Source organism: Tachyglossus aculeatus, chromosome 16 (genome assembly GCF_015852505.1).
Source record: "Tachyglossus aculeatus isolate mTacAcu1 chromosome 16, mTacAcu1.pri, whole genome shotgun sequence".
In the NCBI taxonomy this organism is placed as follows: domain Eukaryota; kingdom Metazoa; phylum Chordata; class Mammalia; order Monotremata; family Tachyglossidae; genus Tachyglossus; species Tachyglossus aculeatus.
Window position 1 is genome coordinate 40055572 of NC_052081.1, and position 8171 is coordinate 40063742.

The window sequence follows — 8171 nt, forward strand, 5'->3', positions numbered from 1 at the left end:
GAATAAATAAATAGAGTAATAAATCCGTACAAACATACATGCAGACATAGAGGTGCTGTGGGGAGGGGAAGGAGGTAAGGTGGGGGAGATTCATTCATTCATTCATTCAATCGTATTTATTGAGCGCTTACTGTGTGCAAAGCACTGGACTAAGCGCTTGGGAAGTCCAAGTTGGCAACATCTAGAGATGGTCCCTACCCAACAGCGGGCTCACAGTCTAGAAGGGGGAGACAGACAACAGAACAAAACATATTAACAAAATAAAATTAATAGAATAAATATGTACAAGTAAAATAAATAAATAAATAGAGTAATAAATCCGTACAAACATACATGCAGACATAGAGGTGCTGTGGGGAGGGGAAGGAGGTAAGGTGGGGGAGATTCATTCATTCATTCATTCATTCATTCAATTATTTATTGAGTGCTTACTGTGTGCAGAACACTGGACTAAGTGCTTGGGAAGTCCAAGTTGGCAACATATAGAGACGGTCCCTACCCAACAGCAGGCTCACAGTCTAGAAGGGGGAGACAGACAACAGAACAAAACATATTAACAAAATAAAATAAATAGAATAAATATGTACAAGTAAAATAAATAAATAAATAGAGTAATAAATCCATACAAACATATATACAGACATAAAGGTGCTGTGGGGAGAGGAAGGAGGTAAGGTGGGGGGGATTCACTCATTCATTCATTCAATCGTATTTATTGAGTGCTTCCTGTATGCAGAGCACTGGACTAAGCGCTTGGGAAGTCCAAGTTGGCAACATAGAGAGACGGTCCCTACCCAACAGCGGGCTCACAGTCTAGAAGTGCTTACTGTAAGCAGAGTCCTGTACTGAGGGCCAGGAAAGTGTTGTCTGTCTCCCCCTTCTAGACTGTGAGCCCGCTGTTGGGTAGGGACTGGCTCTAGATATTGCCAACTTGGACTTCCCAAGTGCTTAGTCCAGTGCTCTGCACACAGTAAGTGCTCGATAAATAGGATTGAATGAATGAATGAATGAATGAATGTATTTATTTGTACATATTTATTCTACTTATTTTGTTTCATTAATATGTCCTGTTTTGTTGTCCTTCTCCCCCTTCTAGACTGTGAGCCCACTGTTGGGTAGGGACCGTCTCTAGATGTTGCTGACTTGGACTTCCCAAGCTCTTAGTCCAGTGCTCTGCACACAGTAAGCGCTCAATAAATACGATTGAATGAATGAATGAATGTATTTATTTGTACATATTTATTCTATTTGTTTTGTTTCGTTAATATGTTCTGTTTTGTCGTCCGTCTCCCCCTTCTAGACTGTGAGCCCGCTGTTGGGTAGGGACCAGCTCTATTGGACTTCCCAAGCACTTAGTCCAGTGCTCCGCACACAGTAAGCGCTCAATAAATTAGAACAGTGCTTTGCACATAGTAAGCGCTTAATAAATGCCATCATTATTATTATTATTATTATTAATAAATCGGACTGAATGAATGAATGAATGAAAGTCCAATTTGGCGACAGAGAGAGACAATCCCTACCCTAGCTATTCCGGCGCTCAGAGCGGTGGCGGTCGCCTATTGAGCCCTTCGCCCACACCATTCATTCCATCATATTTATTGAGCGATTACTGTGTGCAGAGCACTGTACTGAGCGCTTGGGAAGTCCAAGTCGGCAACATAGAGAGACGGTCCCTACCCAACAGTGGGCTCACAGTCTAGAAGGGGGAGACAGTCTCTAGGTCTTCCCTTCCAAGGACCAACAGGCCCGAGGAGGGATAGGGCGGGAAGCCGGGGCCCCCCCGGGATCCTCTCCGGCCCAGGATTTTAGCCAAAAAAGGCAAGGAGCCAGCTGCCACTGCACCGACAACATCTGGATCCGATTCCCGGCATGCTGGGGCACGGCTCTCTTCCCAAGGGAGGATGGAGAGGATGGGGCGGTGGGGGGGGGGGGGGGAGGAAAACAGGGGAGAGGGATAGGAAAAGGGAGGGGGATGGGAAGAGGGCCTCTCCAGCCCAAGCAGCCGGGAAAAGGGCCTCTCCGGCCTAAGCAGCCGGGAAGCCCTCGATGGGATTCCCATGGAAGCTCAGAGGCTGCTCAGGGGGAGGCAAGCTTGGAATTCCTTCCTTAATTCCTTCCTTCCTTCCTTCCTTCCTTCCTTCCCTCCCTCCCTCCCTCCTTCCTCCCTTCCCCCTTCCCCCTCCCCGCTCTCTCCCTTGTTCCCTCCTTCCTTCCTTCCTTCCTTCCTTCCTTCCTTCCTTCCTTCCTTCCTTCCTTCCTCCCTTCCTCCCTTCCTCCCTCTCTCCCTCCCTCTCTCCCTCCCTCCCTCTTTCCCTCCTTCTTTCTTTCCTTCCTTCCTTCCTTCCTTCCTTCCTTCCTTCCTTCCTTCCTTCCTTCCTTCCTTCCTTCCTTCCTTCCCCCCTCCCCCCTCCCTCCCTTGTTCCCTCCTTCCTTACTTCCCTCCTTCCTTCCTTCCCTCCTTCCTTCCTTCCTTCCTCCCTTCCTCCCTCCCTCCCTCCCTTCCTCCCTTCCTTCCTTCCTTCCTTCCTTCCTTCCTCCCTTCCTCCCTTCCTCCCTCCCTTCCTTCCTTCCTTCCTTCCTTCCTTCCTTCCTTCCTTCCTTCCTTCCTTCCTCCCTCCCTCCCTCTTTCCCTCCTTCTTTCCTTCCTTCCTTCCTTCCTTCCTTCCTTCCTTCCTTCCTTCCTATTTTTAATGGTATTATTCATTCATTCAATCGTATTTATTGAGCACTTACTGGGTGCAGAACACTTATTTAAGCGCTTAGGAAGGACCCGTTGGCCACAGAGAGAGGAAGTCATTCATCCATTCAATCTTATTTATTGAGCGCTTACTGGGTGCAGAGCACTGCACTAAGCGCTTAGGAAGGACCCGTTGGCCACAGAGAGAGGCAGTCATTCATCCATTCAATCGTATTTATTGAGCGCTTACTGGGTGCAGAACACTGCACTAAGCGCTTATAGAAGGACCGATCGGCCACAGAGAGAGGCAGTCATTCATTCATTCAGTCGTATTTATTGAGCGCTTACTGTGTGCAGAGCACTGTACTAAGCGCTTGGGAAGTCCAAGTTGGCAACATAGACGGTCCCTACCCAACAGCGGGCTCACAGTCTAGAATTATTAAGCGCTTACTATGTGCCAAGCACTGTTCTAAGCGCTGGGGAGGTTACAAGGTGATCAGGTTGTCCCACGGGGGGGCTCACAGTTTTAATCCCCATTTTACAGACGAGGGAACTGAGGCACAGAGAAGTTAAGTGGACACCAGATAATAATGGCATTTATTAAGCGCTTACTATGTGCAAAGCACTGTTCTAAGCGTTGGGGAGGTTACAAGGTGATCAGGTTGTCCCACGGGGGGCTCACAGTTTTAATCCCCATTTTACAGATGAGGGAACTGAGGCACAGAGAAGTTAAGTGGACAACAGATAATAATAATAATAATCATAGAATTTATTAAGCGTTTATGATGTGCAAAGCACTGTTCTAAGCGCTGGGGAGGTTACAAGGTGATCAGGTTGTCCCACTGTGGGGGCTCACAGTTTTAATCCCCATTTTACAAATGAGGGAACTGAGGCACAGAGAAAGTTAAGTGGACACCAGATAATAATAATAATAATAATGATGATGGCATTTATTAAGCACTTATTATGTGCAAAGCACTGTTCTAAGCACTGGGGAGGTTACCAGGTGATTAGGTTGTCCCACGGTGGGGGCTCACAGTTTTAATCCCCATTTTACAGATGAGGGAACTGAGGCACAGAGAAAGTTAAGTGGACATCAGATAATAATAATAATAATGTTGATGGAATTTATTAAGCACTTACTATGTGCAAAGCCACTGTTCTAAGCGCTGGGGAGGTTACCAGGTGATTAGGTTGTCCCACGGTGGGGGCTCACAGTTTTAATCCCCATTTTACAGATGAGGGAACTGAGGCACAGAGAAAGTTAAGTGGACATCAGATAATAATAATAATAATGATGATGGAATTTATTAAGCACTTACTATGTGCAAAGCCACGGTTCTAAGCACTGGGGAGGTTACAAGGTGATCAGGTTGTCCCACGGGGGGCTCACAGTCTTCATCCCCATTTTCCAGATGAGGGAACTGAGGCACAGAGAAAGTTAAGTGGACACCAGATAATAATAATAATAATGATGATGGAATTTATTAAGTGCTTACTAAGTGCAAAGCACTGTTCAAAGCACTGGGGAGGTTACAAGGTGATCAGGTTGTCCCACCGGGGGGCTCACAGTTTTCATCCCCATTTTACAGATGAGGGAACTGAGGCACAGAGAAGTTAAGTGGACACCAGATAATAAAATAATAATAATAATAATAATAATAATAATAATGGCATGTATTAAGCGCTTACGATTTGCAAAGCACTGTTCTAAGTGCTGGGGAGGTTACAAGGTGATCAGGTGGTCCCACGGGGGGCTCACAGTTTTAATCACCATTTTACAGATGAGGGAACTGAGGCACAGAGAAGTGGACACCAGATAATAATAATAATAATGATGATGGCATTTATTAAGCGCTTACTATGCGCAAAGCACTGTTCTAAGCGCTGGGGAGGTTACGGGGTGATCAGGTTGTCCCACGGGGGGCTCACAGTTTTAATCCCCATTTTACAGATGAGGGAACTGAGGCACAGAGAAGTTAAGTGGACACCAGCTAATAATAATAATAATGATGGAATTTATTAAGCGCTAACTATGTGCAAAGCACTGTTCTAAGCGCTGGAGAGGTTACGAGGTGATCAGGTTGTCCCACGGGGACAACAATCTTCATCCCCATTTTACAGATGAGGTCACTGAGGCACAGAGAAGTGAGGTGACTTGCCCAAAGTCACCCAGCTGACAGTTGGTGGAGTCGGGATTTGAACTCATGACCTGCGACTCCAAAGCCCGGGCTCTTTCCACTGAGCCACGTGAGCGCTTCCTTTCATTCATTCATTCCATCGTATTTATTGAGCGCTTACTGTGCGCAGAGCACTGGACTAAGCGCTTGGGAAGTACAAGTTGGCAACATCTAGAGACGGTCCCTACCCAACAGCGGGCTCACAGTCTAAAAGGGGGAGACCGACACTGTACTAAGCGCTTGGAAAGTACAATTCATCGACAGAGACCATTCATTCATTCATTCGTATTTATGGAGCGCTTCCTGTGTGCAGAGCACTGTACTAAGCGCTTGGAAAGTACAATTCGGCAACAGAGACAGTCATCATCATCATCAATCGTATTTATTGAGCACTTACTATGTGCAGAGCACTGTACTAAGCGCTTGGGAAGTACAAATTGGCAACATCTAGAGACAGTCATCATCATCATCAATCGTATTTATTGAGCGCTTCCTGTGTGCAGAGCACTGTACTGAGCGCTTGGGAAGTCCAAATTGGCAACATATAGAGACAGTCCCTACCCAACAGTGGGCTCACAGTCTAAAAGGGGGAGACAGAGAACAAAACAAAACAAAATAAGGAGGCTCAGTGGAAAGAGCCCGGGCTTTGGAGTCAGAGGTCATGGGTTCAAATCCCGGCTCCGCCACTTGTCAGCTGTGTGACTTTGGGCAAGTCACTTCACTTCTCTGTGCCTCAGTTCCCTCATCTGTAAAATGGGGATGAAGACTGTGAGCCCCACGTGGGACAATCTGATCACCTTGTATCTTCCCCAGCGCTTAGAACAGTGCTTTGCACATAGTAAGCGCTTAACAAATACCAACACTATTAGGGGAAGCAGCGTGGCTCAGTGGAAAGAGCCCGGGCTTTGGAGTCAGAGGTCATGGGTTCTAATCCCGGCTCCGCCACTCGTCAGCTGTGTGACTTGGGGCAAGTCACTTCACTTCTCTGGGCCTCAGTTCCCTCATCTGTAAAATGGGGATGAAGTCTGTGAGCCCCCTGAGGGACAACCTGATCACCTTGTAACCTCCCCAGCGCTTAGAACAGGGCTTTGCACATAGTAAGCGCTTAACAAATACCAACATTATTTTATTATTATTGGCACCTCGTAAGCGCTTAACAAATGCCATTATTATTATTATTATTCTCTGTGCCTCAGTTCCCTCATCTGGAAAATGGGGATGAAGCCTGCGAGCCCCCCGTGGGACAACCTGATCACCTTGTAATCTCCCCAGCGCTTAGAACAGTGCTTTGCACGTAGTAAGCACTTGATAAATGTTAATACTGTTGTTATCACTTCTCTGTGCCTCAGTTCCCTCATCTGTAAAATGGAGATGAAGCCTGTGAGCCCCATGTGGAACAACTTGGTGACCTTGTATCCTCCCCAGCGCTTAGAACAGTGCTTGGCACATAGTAAGCGCTTAATAAATGCCATCATTATTATTATTATTTTGTGCCTCAGTTCCCTCATCTGGAAAATGGGGATGAAGCCTGTGAGCCCCATGTGGAACAACTTGATGACCTTGTATCCTCCCCAGTGCTTAGAACAGTGCTTGGCACATAGTAAGCGCTTAATAAATGCCATCATTATTATTATTATTCTGTGCCTCAGTTCCCTCATCTGGAAAATGGGGATGAAGCCTGTGAGCCCCATGTGGAACAACTTGATGACCTTGTATCCTCCCCAGCGCTTAGAACAGTGCTTGGCACATAGTAAGCGCTTAATAAATGCCATCATTATTATTATTATTCTGTGCCTCAGTTCCCTCATCTGGAAAATGGGGATGAAGCCTGTGAGCCCCATGTGGAACAACTTGATGACCTTGTATCCTTCCCAGCGCTTAGAACAGTGCTTGGCACCTAGTAAGTGCTTAATAAATGCCATTATTATTATTATTCTCTGTGCCTCAGTTGCCTCATCTGTAAAATGGGGATGAAGCCTGTGAGCCCCCCCGTGGGGCAACCCGATTCGTTCATTCCATCATATTTATTGAGCGCTCACTGTGTGCAGAGCACTGTACTAAGCGCTTGGGAAGTACCTTGTAGCCTCCTCAGCGCTTAGAACAGTGCTTGGCACATAGTAAGTGCTTAATAAATGCCATCATTATTATTATTATTCTCTGTGCCTCAGTTGCCTCATCTGGAAAATGGGGATGAAGCCTGTGAGCCCCATGTGGAACAACTTGATGACCTTGTATCCTCCCCAGTGCTTAGAACAGTGCTTGGCACATAGTAAGTGCTTAATAAATGCCATCATTATTATTATTATTCTCTGTGCCTCAGTTGCCTCATCTGGAAAATGGGGATGAAGCCTGTGAGCCCCATGTGGAGCAACTTGATGACCTTGTATCCTCCCCAGCGCTTAGAACAGTGCTTGGCACATAGTAAGCGCTTAATAAATGCCATCATTATTATTATTCTCTGTGCCTCAGTTGCCTCATCTGTAAAATGGGGATGAAGCCTGTGAGCCCCCCGTGGGACAACCCGATTCGTTCATTCCATCGTATTTATTGAGCGCTCACTGTGTGCAGAGCACTGGACTAAGCGCTTGGGAAGTACCATGTAGCCTCCTCAGCGCCTAGAACAGTGCTTGGCAATCAATCAATCAATCAATCGTATTTATTGAGCGCTTACTGTGTGCAGAGCACTGGACTAAGCGCTTGGGAAATCCAAGTTGGCAACATATAGAGACAGTCCCTACCCAACAGTGGGCTCACACATAGTACGTGCTTAATAAATGCCATTATTATTATTATTATTATTCTCTGTGCCTCAGTTGCCTCATCTGTAAAATGGGGATGAAGCCTGTGAGCCCCCCCCCGCCCGTGGGACAACCCGATTCGTTCATTCCATCGTATTTATTGAGCGCTCACTGTGTGCAGAGCACTGTACTAAGCGCTTGGGAAGTACCTTGTAGCCTCCCCAGCGCTTAGACCAGTGCTTGGCACCTCGTAAGCGCTTAACAAATGCCATCATTTTGATGGTGATGATGATTATTCATTCATTCATTCAATCGTATTTATTGAGCGCTTCCTGTGTGCAGAGCACTGTACTAAGTGCTTGGGAAGTCCAAGTAGAGACGGTCCCTACCCAACAGCGGGCTCACAGTCTAGAAGGGGGGGATGAATTAGCATCATCATCATCATCATCAATCATATTTATTGAGTGCTTCCTGTGTGCAGAGCACTGTACTAAGCGCTTGGGAAGTACAAATTGGCAACATCTGGAGACAGTCATCATCATCATCAATCGTATTTATTGAGCGCTTCCTGTG